The sequence below is a fragment of the Zeugodacus cucurbitae genome, chromosome 2 (assembly GCF_028554725.1).
Source record: "Zeugodacus cucurbitae isolate PBARC_wt_2022May chromosome 2, idZeuCucr1.2, whole genome shotgun sequence".
Lineage (NCBI taxonomy): Eukaryota > Metazoa > Arthropoda > Insecta > Diptera > Tephritidae > Zeugodacus > Zeugodacus cucurbitae.
In genome coordinates, this window is record NC_071667.1 from 36,198,749 (window position 1) to 36,215,421 (window position 16,673).

The 16,673-nt window shown below is 34.4% G+C and overlaps 1 protein-coding gene across 11 annotated transcripts in view; it reads left to right on the forward strand.

The window, feature by feature from the left end:
- The window catches only part of LOC105219969 (uncharacterized), an 833,969-nt gene that overhangs the window by 230,908 nt on the left and 586,388 nt on the right, over positions 1-16,673 (forward strand). The gene's annotated exons all lie outside the window — the stretch shown is intronic.

Sequence of the window (16,673 nt, forward strand, 5' to 3'; positions counted from 1 at the left end):
AGTCGTTGGAATTTTACTAATTGGCAGCACAAAAAATAAATAAAACTAAGCGAATGACATTTCCAATTAGATTTTCTTATTGGAAAATCTGCTATTAACAGCTGTTTTTTGTTTACAATCGGCAAATTAAAACCGAAATAAAAAGCTTCGGAATGCCTCACAAAGAATCAAAAAGCATTAAAATTATCAAAAATCATCAAAGTAAGTAAGAAATAAGACAGAATATTTGTCATTTATTTATACTCCAATTTTAGTGTCTACAGAAATACGAAATTCTGCAAAGAATTTTTTGAACCCTTAAAATTCGGATTAATTAATAAGCACATACCTTCAATAAAGTCCATTTCCTGAACAGCAGAAAATGCAGAGATATCTTAATGAAACTTGGAACACATGTTCCTTGGCACCCTTAGGAGGTTCCTTTCGAAAATGTGCAAAATCGGTCCACTGCCACGCCCACAAAATGGCGGAAACCGAAAACCTATACAGTGTCATAACTAAGCCATAAATAAAGTTATAAAAATGAAATTTGGAACATAAGATCCCACTAGGGAGGGGCACATTTGGATGTAATTGTTTTTGAAAAGTGGGCGTAACCCCGCCGCCAAATATGTTTTTTGTATATAACTCGCAAACCAATAAAGCTATATAAACCAAACTTTCTGCAGTCGTTTATTTTAGCCAAAAATGAAAGAAATCGGATAATAACCACGCCCACCTCCCATACAAAGGTTAGGTTGAAAATTACTAAAAGAGCGTTAACTCACTAACGAAAAACGTCAGAAACACCAAATTTTACATAAGAAATGGCAGAAGGAAGCTGCACCGAGATTTTTTTACAAAATGGAAAATGGGCGTGGCGTCGCTCACTTATGGGTCAAAAACCATATCTCAAGAAGTAGTCAACAGATTTCAATGAAATTCGGTATATAACACTTTATTGACTCCCTGATGACACGGGTGGAATATGGTTCACAACTACGTCTCCTTCCCAAATAACTCAATTTTGAATTCTTTTGATTCGTTCAAATGAAGATAGCGGAATAAAACATTACACAAATACTGTATTTGAGATGTGACATCACTTGTGGAAAAATTTTCAAAATCGGAACATGACTTTTCAAGGCCCCTGACATCGAACATGAAGAACTCAGTGCCTAAGGGTAATAGTGTAATTTTTCACCGAAAATATAGGTAAATCCCTCAGATATTTCAATGTAATTCATTCCCTCTGAATTTTTTTCTTATAACAGTTTCTCTCTGTACCTGAAATGGTAAAAGTCGGGTCATAACTTCCCGCAGATCCCATATACCTAATTATAAGTAATATTAAATTAAGTGAGCGTATAGTCTTCGATACATTGTATTTTGGTGGTGAAAACGAGTGAAATCGGTTTAGGAATTACCTCAGTCCCCATATACTATTTATGATGATTTTCGTTATTCGATTGAACTTTATACCGAATATATGGGTCGAATTGTGTTATCTTTATAAAATTACATCAATAATTTTAAGTATAAAATGTTCGGTTACACCCGAACTTAGCCTTTCCTTACTTGTTTCTTTAAAATGGTTTTTATATTTTCTTACATTTTGACTTTTAAATATACTTACTTGTTAAACTTTGTTTATGCATTTTATAAGTAGGAATTTCATTGAACTAAAATTGTAAACAATGAACAGCCGTTTGTGTAAAAATAAGCAAATAACCATACATAGGATGTTCACGGAGCATAGAGGTTATTTTTAATGTAATAATCACATAACCCAATAACCACCTAATCGTGAACAGCCTAATTATTTCAATTAGCTCAAGCTGCTAAGCAGTTCTTGTTGCAGTAACACTATCATTAGCTTTCTATATCATACTTAAACTAAGAAACAGAAATTCATTCTTTATCCCATCAATAATAGTTTATCCACAGCTTTCCGTAGCCAATAATTCTTAAAGAGCGAGCCGCTGGTGCTTAAGAAGGGGGAGTTATCACAGCTAGAGTAGCAAATAAAATTATAACAACAACAACAAAGCTGACGTAGCTTTCAAAATATACAAAAAAAAGTTTGTTGAACTATAATCAGAAATACAATTCAGCAAAATTCTGCAAATAAACAATATCATTTGTTGTTTAATAAAGTTCATTTCCAAAAATTACAACAACAACACATTTCGTCGGCACTAAACCAGAGCGGAAGCCGTCGCAATAAAGGCTGTTTCTCGATCAAACTGAAGTTTGCTGTGATTATTGTTTAGGTTAGCATTATTGAGTATATAGAAATAAGTACTAGTAAGTACGAATATGTACATATGTAAGTTTATAGTAAATAAGCTAAATTTTTTATAAAAAGAAATGTTTTCAATACAGAAATTGAGTTCAATTTTGCAATTCAAAACAGCGTGTCATTGATTATACGGTGGCGACCATTAAGTTGTATATACCAGAATGAGAAGAATTGAAATCAGGGCCCGAATCGCGGCAGTCGTGAGCGAGAAAGTAATCGTATCGAGTGAAATTTCGTAACGTGTCAAGCGTGAGAAAAGACGAGAAAAACGCTATTAGTATTTTAAATCATTTACATATTCAGGAAGTGGTTTAGACTGACCAATGAGTAATAAAGGGTGATTTTTTAAGAGCTTGATAACTTTTTAAAAAAAAAAAACGCATAAAATTTGCAAAATCTCATCGGTTCTTTATTTGAAACGTTAGATTGGTTCATGACATTTACTTTTTGAAGATAATTTCATTTAAATGTTGACCGCGGCTGCGTCTTAGGTGGTCCATTCGGAAAGTCCAATTTTGGGCAACTTTTTTGAGCATTTCGGCCGGAATAGCCCGAATTTCTTCGGAAATGTTGTCTTCCAAAGCTGGAATAGTTGCTGGCTTATTTCTGTAGACTTTAGACTTGACGTAGCCCCACAAAAAATAGTCTAAAGGCGTTAAATCGCATGATCTTGGTGGCCAACTTACGGGTCCATTTCTTGAGATGAATTGTTCTCCGAAGTTTTCCCTCAAAATGGCCATAGAATCGCGAGCTGTGTGGCATGTAGCGCCATCTTGTTGAAACCACATGTCAACCAAGTTCAGTTCTTCCATTTTTGGCAACAAAAAGTTTGTTAGCATCGAACGATAGCGATCGCCATTCACCGTAACGTTGCGTCCAACAGCATCTTTGAAAAAATACGGTCCAATGATTCCACCAGCGTACAAACCACACCAAACAGTGCATTTTTCGGGATGCATGGGCAGTTCTTGAACGGCTTCTGGTTGCTCTTCACCCCAAATGCGGCAATTTTGCTTATTTACGTAGCCATTCAACCAGAAATGAGCCTCATCGCTGAACAAAATTTGTCGATAAAAAAGCGCGAAACACATTTCGAACCGAACACTGATTTTGGTAATAAAATTCAATGATTTGCAAGCGTTGCTCGTTAGTAAGTCTATTCATGATGAAATGTCAAAGCATACTGAGCATCTTTCTCTTTGACACCATGTCTGAAATCCCACGTGATCTGTCAAATACTAATGCATGAAAATCCTAACCTCAAAAAAATCACCCGTTATATGCACTTATACAGCTACAAAATATATTTATAGACATACATATCTACATATTTTCTCAATTAAAAGGAGATTGTGGATATTCTTTTTAACCTAGGTGTTTCACAGCATATAGAATAATAATTTTGACTCTGAGCCAAGTACGGTTAGAACGAACCATTGGTTTACTGAAGGGCCGGTGGAAAATTCTCAGCAGTGCCGCATTAAGCCGGCGCGGGGGGGAATACGATCCTAAGGAATTGTTGCTGATAATCGTCTTAGCCGGAAGGATTCCCAGAATTTCTCCAATGCGCAAAGCGCTCTCACGTATGGAGACGGCTATCAGACACAAAGAATATGCAGCGGCAACCTTTATTGATAGATTGAATAGATTCGAAGTTGAGTCCATCCTTAAGTATCTTGTGTTCGGACTTCTCTGCGATAGAACGATCGTGGCGGAATTGGGCATCGTTCAGGTGCTCCGCGTTGTAAGCAGGGGTACACCCAGGGAGGAGTTCTCTCACCTCTCATCTGGATCATGGCCGTAGACGACCTTCTGGGAAAGCTTAAGGAAATCGGATGCCGGGTGATTGCCTATACAGACGACGTGGTTCTCATGGCTGAAGGTAATAGTTCAAACACAGAAAAACGTACCGCCCGTCCGTATTTGTCGCGCGTAGCAACCAAAATTTATCAAAAGTTATTTATTTTATTATTTAAAAATAATATAATTGGACTTTAAATTTTTGTTGTTTTGAGAAATTTTTAAATATTTTAAAGTTTATTTTTTAATTAATACAAAATATCAGTACTGGTAACCCTGCTGTGAGAGACTCGAGAAGTAGAAGCGGCCGACTCTTCTCTACGGGAAAAATCCAAATGACTAGAATATCTGCCTTAGCGTACGGTAGAAGCGGGCGGTAGCAGCGGTGATGACTGTTCATTTACATTGAAATCTCATAAGACAGGTCGTTTCAGTTCTCTCCGTCTACGGGTTTACGTCGTTCACTGTTTGAACTATAAATCTTGCTGTCGTAACTAGTTGGGCTTTGACAACGGTGTTTCTGTAAATCTGAGCTAGTTCTTTTTACCAGAAGATACAAGATACCGGTAACATCTCTACCGTCGATGGGTGGAGTTTGCCTTCACCCCGCAGACAACGTTAAGTACTTAGGTGTTGTCTTGGACAAAAAGCTTTCTTGGAAAGCCAACATTGCAGAAAGAGCAAAAAAAGCATCGGTTGCCCTGTATTTTTCTAGAGGAGCCATCGGTAAAATATGGGGCTTCTGACCAAAAGTTGTTCTTTGGTTATATAAAACAATAGCCAGTTCTACAATGTTCTACGGAATTCACGTGTGGTGGTGCTGAAAAGATTTCAACAGCTAAAACGCACTGAATTTCCTACTGTATATAACACCCGTGGACATATCCGGAAGCTGTATGGCCGCAAAAATCAGGCTCAGAGAGGCTGGGCATATAAGGGAGTGCGTCCCTGGGCCCTCTAGAATCCTCGGGCGCTTCGAGAGGTGACAATCCACTCTGATAGTAGAGCGGCGATATTAACCTTAAGCTCGACATCTGTGCGCTTCAGCCTAAAGGATTGCTAGTCTTCGATATCATTTGCATCGGATCACTTCGCAATCATACTAGTTTGGGTGCCTGGCCGCAGCGGAATCCCAGGAAACTGCACGGCTAATGATTGGAAAAAATTAGGAGCATCGTTATCCTCTTGCAAATTACCTCTGGATGAATGCTGGACAGTCACTAGCATCTATTCTGTCGCTAGATCCTTCTGGTCCAAAGTAAATCGGAAGAGGTCAAAAGAACTCCTCAGCCTCAGCAAGGTCAATCTAGCAGTCATAGCAGTTCTAACTGGTCATTGTGCTATCGGGATTCACGCGGTCAAACTAAAATTTTTACGGGATGGTAGCTGCAGAAGCTGCTTAGAAGAGGATGAGGAAGAATCCTTCAAACATATCCGTTTGCAATGCTCTGCTTTTGCGAGATCTAACCTCTGCAAATTTGTGGGATTCGAGGCACTTTGTCGATCCTTAAATTTAAGTGAGGGGGTGAATTTTATGTTATCACAAAGAACTGTTCTCAATTGTCTAATCCGGCACTAATTCTAAGTAATGATAAAAGAAGTCGGCATAGACGTGAAATGGCAAAATTCGGCCATCTATGTGCAGTGTTGCATAACATGTGCATATAATGTAAAAATTCAACATATTGCAGATATTGTGTAAATGAAAACAATGATAAAAATAATACGGAAAATAAGAGTTATAACGTTTAACAAATAACTAACGAGTGATATTTTGATTCCTTCGTACAAACGAGAAGTCATTATCGAATGACGTAATTTCAAATTCCGAAAGTGCATATTCGATAACGAGTCCCGCGATTGGGGCTCAGGATGTCTGTTGTATGTTCGTTTGAGCCGTAAATCTATCTTCATGAGATATTATTCATATTACAAAGAAAATTTATTCAGCCTGAAAAGCTTTCTTTTGGTACTGAATTTCTATTCAGTTTTTTCTCTCAGGCAGAACTTTGTTAAGTCCTTACTACTGACTTGTATAATGAAAACTATATGGACTACAATAAGAAATATTTTTTCGTTGCCTGCTTGATATAGAATACTCAGCTACAACTGTTGTTACACAAATTTCAGAACTACGACATAGAAATTAAATAGTAATACAAGAATAAATGTATTACATATTTATAAATGTTCAGCTTTAATGTAAACTTCATGTGACATGATGAGGTATTTCCATGAATATTAATTTTAAAACGAAAGAAAAATTCTTATCATTAATTTCGGGTGAATCAAACCTTATACTATGTTTACATATAACAAGATTATTTCCATTTACAAGCTTAACCCTATAATCTGTAATTAAGAAACGAGATTTATCATACAAAATTTCTCTCTTGATAATCCGAGATTATAAAATTATCTCGTTTTATACAACTCGATTTTCGGTGTTATTACTAGTTTTATCGATAATTTTGCGAAGAAGAGGAGAAATGACAAATGAAAATGTAAACAAAAATGGCCGACAGCGAGAGAAATATGTGTAATAAAACAACAAATATAAAACATTATGTACACGGTTAGATTATTGAACGAGCTTAAAACGAGATTATTTTCATATGTAAACATACTATTTCATTCGAATTTCGGACTTTTGTGACACATATTTTTATACTCTCACTAGTAGTTGCTAAGAGAGAATAATTATTTGTTCATATAACGGTTGTTGTTGTAATAAAACAACGAGATAGATATAGGGTTATATACATACATACATCATAATGATCAGGATGACGAGACGAATATTTCTGTCCTTTCGTCCGTACGTGCAACGGATAACTTGAGTTTCATAGCAAAAATGGGATTTCGTTCTAAAACTTATGTTTTGATCCATGCAAAATCTGTCAAACGAAATCACATTTTTCGCTGAAAACTTACATTCCACTCATTATATACAAACCTATACAAACTTTTGTCTAACATGATTTAATCGGCGCCCCAAGTTCCTTTATTATACCTAATAGGATTAATTGTTGTTTGTTCAACTTTTCTATCTTTTTTGCAAGGCGAAGGTGCTGCGTTGGAAGGGTCTCGATCAATTCTCTTGAAGAATAAGCGTTGCGCAAGACATTTATCTAGCTTTTCAAAGCCAATATCTTCATTATTAAAATTTAAAGAATAAATATTAAAGATTCTAAAGCATACCATTCTCGTTGCTCAAAACTTAAACAAACAAATAAGTTTGTGAACTATCAATGAAAACGTATCGAAAACACATGATGTCGGTCAGAACGACTTTGGTTCCACAATCCACAAATTGTGTTTTCAAGATGTTTTCAATGTCGGCCCGAACGTAGTATCTTGTATCTTGACGTAATTTTTACGCATGTTCCTTGAAACCATTGTCACGTTCACAGAATGGCAAAACCGAAAACTTAGAAAGTGTCGAAACGGAGCCATAAACAATGTTATGAGATAGTTATTTGGTACAGATAATCACACTATGGAGGGGCATATTTGGATATAATTTTTTTGGGAAAGTGGGCGTGGAACCAATGAAGATAGCGAAATAAAACGTTACACAAATATTGTATTTAAGCTGTGGCATCACTTGTGGAAAACTTGTCGAGATCGCACTATAACTTTTCAATGTCCCTGATATCTAACATGAAGAATTCAGTCCCTAAGGATAATCACTTGTAATTTTTTCGATTTAAGATTTAAGATTTCACGCCTTGTTTTTAAAATAATACCTACTATCGATCGATCGATGCATCGTAATATTCGTAAGCGGATGATAGGCGCGCGCGCGCCCGCACGTGTCAGTCACCGCTGATGACTGACCTAAAGTTGAAACAAAAGAGCGAGGCGAAAGCTCAGCCAGAGAACTTAAAGATATAGAGAAGGTCCAAATTGGAGTCGTAAGCCATCTGAAATTATGTCATTGTTTTTCCTTACAAGTCGATGAAAATACAGACATTTCCGATAATGCCAATCTGATACGTTTTGTACTATTATTATGATAATACTATTTATGAAGAGTTTTTGTTCTGTAAATCTTTGCCACACGAACGACCTCCGAAGAAATATTTAACTTGATTATTGATTATATCAACAAAAATAACATTGAATGGAAGAAGTGTGTGGGATTAAATAGTGATGGCACACGAGCAATGTCAGGAATTCGTACTGGACTTTATCCAAGGATAAAAGCCATAGCTCCGGAATGTGTATGGACCCACTGTATATAGGGAAGCATTAGCCGTCAAAAAATGCTTTTACACCTGACAGCAAGGATGCAAGAGTGTGTACAGTTCATTAACTTCATAAAATCTCGTCGACTTTCCTCAAGATTGTTCTCTGTTTTGTGCAAAGAAATGGGAAGTGATCACGAACATCTTCTTTCACACTGTGAGGTGCGATGGCTGTCAAGAGGTAATGTCCTAAAAAGGCTTATTGAATTCAAAGAAGAAGTAAAAGTTTTTGAAGTTATACTTCTTATACGAGTTCGGAAAAGGTTGCGATAATTGTTGCGCAACAGCAACATTATGCATAAACATACATATGTACATGTTTATATGTCATTGATCAAACACACAAACTTACATTTGTATATGCGTGCACGTAAGTTTTTCAACCACCATAAATCAAAAGCAATGTTAACAAAAACAACAAGCGCCAAAAATTTATGTCGATATGTTTGCATGCTCATACATATTCATACATATTTACGACAAGCCGATTTTCTACCAACAGCGCATTGTTGCGTCGCTTTGGCATTGCGCAGGCGGCCATCAATTTTTCGACACATCAAGCTTTACAGAGACGTTTCAAGTGATCCCTCCGTAATTATAAATGAGCAAAATATGTTTGGGATATAAATATAAATGTATTTAAATATTCTACTAATATATGATGCCAAATATTAATGTACTACAAGTGTACATATTTACTCACATATGAATGTAAACAAATTTGCGAACATTATGCGTATGGTTCTTTTGATTTTTTTCTTTCGTTTCTGTTTCATTTCTGCGAATTCTCAACCAGTTTATGTGACTTTTGGTTGAAATTATCTGCGTTTGCCGTTGAAAAGTTAAGACTATGCTTCACGGGATCATTTCTTGTAGTCAGTCTTCATTTACTTTCTTTGCAAATCGAAAGTAATACTTTTGGTTGGTAACATATTCACATGTGTATGTATAACCATATTCATATGTGTATGTACCACATAATAATCTTAATCTTAAGGTTGTGAGTTCGAGCCTCACCCGGGGCATTAATTTTTTTATTTATTTCAATAAAATTAAATTTTTCAAATTTCTTAAGGTTGTGGGTTCGAACCTCACCCGGGGCATTAAATTTTTTATTTTTTATTTCAATAAAATAAAATTTTTTTGAAGTTATACTTCTTATACGACTTCGGAAAAATGTGTACGCATATGTATGATTGTATTTCAAATGATCAATTGAAGAAATGATTCTACGACAAAAGGAGGAGGAGGACGACTATTGATACGGTATACGCGAGAAATGTAGATAAATTAGATATAAGACATTTCATATCGTATTTTAGTTATCATAATCCAATTGTAAATATTATAGATATCAATCCGTCAGAACCCAGAAATGATAATTGATTTGGATTTTGGTTTATAAAATGTGAATAATAAATTTATAAAATGTGAATTTAAGAAAGTGTCTCTCGCTAGTTTTCTTTTATACAAAATGATATGCATTTCTTGGAATATCACTAAGAAGTACGAGGGCTGCTATATATATTTCTGGCCTAGGCAACACTAAGTGTTGCCAGGTGCAATCTGACATTTCCATTGGAAAGTTTGACATTTTTTAGCATAACATCACTCAGAACGTTTTGTCATTTTATCGTGAATTGTTTTATTTGCAGGGAATTAAAAAATTCATCTCGGCCAAAAAATGGAATTAACTCGTGAACATTTTCGTGCGATCATTTTTCACAACTTTCGACGTGGATTATCGCGACAAGAGTGCATCGATGAACTAAAATCTTTGTATGGCTATGAAGCACCATCCAAGCGCCGTGAAAAACTGGTACAACGAATTCAATCGTGGCCGACGCTCGCTCAAAGACGAATTCCGTGAAGGTCGTCCAAAACAGCCGTTGTGCCAGAAAACGTCGATGCCGTACGTGAACTGATAATGCAAGACCGTCATGTAACATACCTTCAGATAGAGGCATGCCTATGCATTTCTCCCACCAGCATACATTCGATATTGCATGAACACCTGGCCGTAAAAAAGGTTTGTTCTCGTAGATCCCGCACAATTTGACAATCGCTCAAAAAAAGTGCTTCGAAATTTGATTTGAGCGCATGTAAAAGTGTATAAATCTTGATGGAGAATATTTTGAAAAACAATAAAACCATTTTCGTTGATAAATATTCCTATTTTCATTATTAGGTCAGAAATATATATAGCAGCCCTCGTATAACTTCTTCCGCGCGTAGTGACTCCACGCACTCTTTTTTTTGGAGCAACATCCCCCAACCGCTAGAGATGTAATATTTGAATTCAAGGACAGATTTCATGATGTTAGCTGGTTGGTAAAAGTGGTTTACATATCTGATATTTTTGAATTTTTAAATAATCTAAACATGGCATTGCAAGGTAACAATATAACAATATTTAAAGTGCAAGACAAAGTGGAAGCTGCAACGCGCGGAGATAGGGAACTTTCAAACATTTAGTAATTATGTGAAATACAAAAAGAGTATAACATTACTGCATTGCCACATGACATCTTAACTCAATTTAAAGAACATTTATTAGAGCTGGAGAGGAATCTTCAAGAATATTTTCCTCCAATCAATGGCAACAAAGCTTGGATAAGAAGCCCATTTACATTCAAGTTAGATTCCGAAACAAATTTTCCAGATTCAGATGTCGATTCGTTGATTGAACTGTCAACTGATACAGCATTCAAGTATACATTTGACGAAAGGACAGTGTGAAAATTACCGGGTAATGGCAAAACTAAGTTTGGGAAGCACTGCCATAGATCATATACTCTATGGGCGCTAGAGTATTGTGCAAAGTTTTATTTCGCTATCTTCATTGGTTCCTTATGTATATAATATTAAGTGAAGGAATAAGATGGAATTCAAAATTGAGTTATATTTTCCACACGTGTCATCGGGGTGTCAAGAAAATATTATATACCGAATTTCATTGAAATCTGTCAAATAGTTTCTGAGATATGGTATTTGACCCATAAATTGGAAGGTGTACAAACTTTCATTAGGATATCTCCATTTTCAGGCATCCGGATTTCAAATTTACTCGTCACCCTGATAACTTTGGTATATATGACTGTATATCTAACTCTTTTAGTTTTAGGTGTTCCAAACAACCATTATGTGAACAAACCTATTATACTCTCTTAGCAACTTTGTTGCGAGAGTATAACAATTGTCAATGAATTCTTTGCTAAATGCAAACACAAGTCGAAGAGATATTCATGAGAAACGAACGGGACATTCTTTCAAAAAAAACCAACAAGTGTTCTTCTTGGAATATTCTGGCATATATTCATGTTTTGAATGGCACAGATCTAATTGGAAATAAAAATTTTCATGCAAATGAGTTCACGAGAAATTTAACAAGTTGGTATATTTTCATTACTTCAAAGAAAAAATAAACAAGTAAGGAAAGGCTAAGTTCGGGTGCAACCAAACATTTTATACTCTCGCAATTTATTGATGAAATTTTATTATGAAAACACACAAATTTACCCACAAATTTGGCATGAAGTTTAATAGAATAGGGAAAATCGTCATATAAGTATAGATATGAGGGCTGACGTAATTCCTGAACCGATTTCATTAGTTTTCACCAGCAAGGTACACTATATCCAAGACTATACGCTCACTTAATTTAGCTAAGATATCTCACATATTAACCAATACATACATACATATGTATATGCGGAATAAAGCCCACCGTATTTGTGAAAAACCTATAATTAGATATATGGGAGCTAGAGATGTTATGACCCGATTTTAATAATTTTTGAAGCAGAGAGAATTCAAAATTGAGTTATTATATGAAAAGTAGTCGTGTTTCTGAACCGATTTCGCCCATTTTTATCCGTGTTATCACGGTGTCAAGAAAATATTATTCACCGAATTTCATTGAAATCTGTCGAGTAGTTCCTGACATATGGGTTTTGACCCACAAGTGGACGATGCCACGTCCATTTCATTTTCCATTTTGTAAAAAAAATCTGAGCGCAGCTTTGTTCTGCAATTTTAGTAATTTTCAACCTAACCTTTGCAAAGGAAGTGAGAGTGGTTATTATCCGATTTCAACTATTTCGTGGTGTATGGTACGTAAGAGAACCGACTGCAGAAAGTTTGGTTTATATAGCTTCATTGGTTAGCGAGATATATACAAATAACCGATTTTGGGCGGGGCAACGCCCACTGCCCTCATACAAATATGCCCCTTCCTTGTGTGATCCTTTATTCCAAATTTTACTTTTTATAACTTTTATTATTTTTATTTTACTTTTATAACTTTATTTATGGCTTAGTTATGACACGGCGGTGGCTTTTCCTGGCTACATGGGACGAGTACTGGGGAAGATTCAACACTTTTTTCACTTCCTCTTGGTTAATGTTGTTGTTGCAATATTTTTTATATTTTTCCGCAACTCTTTCAAGCAAATTTTTGGGTTTTTTATCTACCTATTGTAATATTTAAGAAAAATCCCAAAGTGAAAGCTCTGAAAGTTTGCCTCCAGAGTTCTTCAGCTTAATATTAAAAAATTTGGACACCTATTTTTAATATTTTTCTTTGAAAATATACCAATTGGTTAAATTTCTCATGAACTCATTTGCATGACAATTCTGATTTCTAATTAATTCGAAACATGAATATATGCCTGCATATCCCCAGAGGAACACGTGTTGGTTTTTTTTTCTAATAATGTCCCGTTCATTTCTTATGAATCTCTTTTAGACTTGTGTTTGCATTTTGCAAAGAATTCGTTCACAATTGATTTTTATTGTTTTTGCTTATTCGAGGCCTGGCACATCAGAAATAGCCAGAAATAACATGAAATCAGCGCTTAACATTTTTAAAGGAAAAATTCCCGAGCCAATGAAGATTATATTGATTTGTAGAAATCCAAACACACTGGAAGAAGCAATGGAAATCCTTTTCCAAGCAGGCTACGCATATAATGGCAACGAGACCAAACAAATCGAAAATGAGCCACGAAATAGAAATTTTAATAAACAAAACTACAAAAATGATAACGGAAATAATTCTAATTCAAAAAGACCAAATTCAAATTTTCAATATAGACATAATTTTAATTCTAATAATTATCACAGACAAAATATCCAATATAAACCTAATTATAATTCGCAAGAAAATTATCCTAGACAAAATTTTCAATATAGGCCTAACAATAATTCAAACCAACAAAGAAATCTTTATAGCTCTTATAATACACCCCATACAAGTCACCAGCAAAATAATCAACCAGAACCTATGGACGTAAATGTTTTCCAAAACGTCAAAAAACAACCAACATATGAAAATTTTCAATTTCCAGCCTCACGGGAAAATTACCACATATAACAGTAAAATCTAAATTAGGCTACTTAAAATTTTTAATTGATACAGGAGCTTCACATTCAATTATTAATCCAGACATATGCCACCCAAAATGGAATATACCAACGAATGAAATAACTATTAAAACTCTACAGCATATAATCAAAATAAATAAAAAAGTTCGTATCCCTCTTTTTGAAGAACTAGGTAGTAAGGACGTACCAATTGAATTTTTTATTTGTAACTTCCATAATTTTTACGATGGATTGATAGGAAATAATATTTAAAAGCCATTAGGAGCAATAATAAATTTAAACGACGATGTAATCATTATAGGTGAAAATAAAATACCTTTAATATATGGAGATCAACAAGTGGAACATCATTTTGGAAAACTAGGAATATATCAAGTTGAATTACCAGTAGAGTGCAAAGAAGGATTAGTGTACAAAAACGATATTTTTCAAACGATAAAAGTCTAGAAATATTAGAAGGCATATATGAAGCAGATAACAATAAATTTTAGTGGAAACACCCCAAAAATAATAAAATTTTCACCTTTTAAAATTGAAAACGCTAATACAAAAAATTTTTGCATATATAATGTAGGAGAGGAAACCCAACAACTTCCAATTTCGGAACAAATAAGAGTTGAACACCTCAATAGCGAAGAAAAAATATTACAGTTAATAAACAAATAAACAGATTTAACTTTTACCAATGCAATAAAGCATGAAATAAGGACTGTGAATAACATTCCAATTAATACGAAAACTTATCGATACCCATACATTCATAAGAAAGAAGTGGGTAGACAAATTAAAGAAATGTTGAATGCCGGAATAATCAGACCCAGCCATTCACCATATTCAGCTCCAGTATGGATTGTACCGAAAAAACTGGATGCAAGCGGAAAGAAAAATAGGAGATTGGTGGTTGACTATCGTAAGCTAAACGAAGTCACCATTGATGATAAATACCCCATTCCCAACATCGACGAAATTTTGGAGAAATTGGGAAGGTGTCAATATTTTACGACCCTTGATCTTGCTAAAGGCTTCCATCAGATTGAAATAAATGAAAAAGGTATTCCAAAAACCGCATTTAACGTAGAAGGCGGCCACTACGAGTTCCTTCGTATGCCGTTTGGACTAAAAACAGCCCCAGCCACTTTTCAAAGGCTGATGAATAATGTCCTAGGTGATTTTATTAATAAAATTTGTCTCGTATACCTCGATGACATAATAATATTCTCAACCTCACTTCAGGAACATTTGGAATCTATAACAAAAGTATTTAACGTTTGAAAGAAGTAAATTTAAAGATCCAGTTAGATAAAAGCGAATTTATGAAAAGAGAAACTAGTTTTTTAGGGCATATAGTAACTAAATCAGGAATAAAACCAAACCCAGATAAAATTTTATGCGTACAAAAATTTCCATTACCAACAACCCAAAAACAAATTAAGCAATTCTTAGGTCTCGCAGGATATTACCGCAAATTTTATAAATAAAATTTGTCTCGTATACCTCGATGACATAGTAATATTCTCAACCTCACTTCAGGAACATTTGGAATCTATAACAAAAGTATTTAACGTTTGAAAGAAGTAAATTTAAAGATCCAGTTAGATAAAAGCGAATTTATGAAAAGAGAAACTAATTTTTTAGGGCATATAGTAACTAAATCAGGAATAAAACCAAACCCAGATAAAATTTTATGCGTACAAAAATTTCCATTACCAACAACCCAAAAACAAATTAAGCAATTCTTAGGTCTCGCAGGATATTACCGCAAATTTTATTAATAAAATTTGTCTCGTATACCTCGATGACATAATATTCTCAACCTCACTTCAGGAACATTTGGAATCTATAACAAAAGTATTTAACGTTTGAAAGAAGTAAATTTAAAGATCCAGTTAGATAAAAGCGAATTTATGAAAAGAGAAACTAGTTTTTTAGGGCATATAGTAACTAAATCTGGAATAAAACCAAACCCAGATAAAATTTTATGCGTACAAAAATTTCCATTACCAACAACCCAAAAACAAATAAAGCAATTCTTAGGTCTCGCAGGATATTACCGCAAATTTATTAAAGACTACTCTAAAATTGCACTACCAATCACAAAGTATTTAAAGAAAGACGCTAAAATTGATGTTAAGGATCCTGATTATAAAGAAAGTTTTGATACTCTAAAAAAATTATTAACTAATTCCCTGTCTTGGCATATCAAGACTTCAATAAAAAGTTTGTTTTGCAAACGGATGCAAGCAACTTTGCAGTGGGAGCAGAGCTGTCCCAAGATGGACATCCTATTTGTTTTGCTAGTAGAACACTTAATGATCATGAGCAAAACTATAGTACTATAGAAAATGAATTACTAGCAATTGTATGGGCTACTCAACAATTGAGACCATATTTGTTCGGCAGGCGATTTCTGATAGAAACGGATCATAGACCCTTAACGTGGATATTTTCTATTAAAGAACCGAATTCTAAATTGGTCCGATGGAGACTTCGTTTACAAGAATATGATTATGAAATAAAATATAAGAAAGGAGTTTAAAATGGTAATCCAGATGCCTTATCAAGAGTTGAAATAAATATTAATGAAGAAACCCAAAATTCTGAAATGGATGAAACTGCCGAGATGACTCAGAATGAAAATATCATTTTAGAAACTAATTACCCAATAAATTTCTATCGACAGCAAATAATTTAAAAAAAAAACTGTATCAGGATCAATAAAAAATCAGGAAAAATAAAAAACGAAAATATTTTTAAAAATAAAAGAAAAACATAAACTGCAAAAATATTCGACGAACAAACACTTATCACTATAATAAAAAACCATTTTAATCCTAATAAGACTAATGCCATATTCACTACAAATGAATCTTTATGTAATATTTTCAATGAAACATTCAAGAAATATTTTAACGATAATAGGCAATTCAAAATCATTAGATGTAAAAAGCTACTAGAAG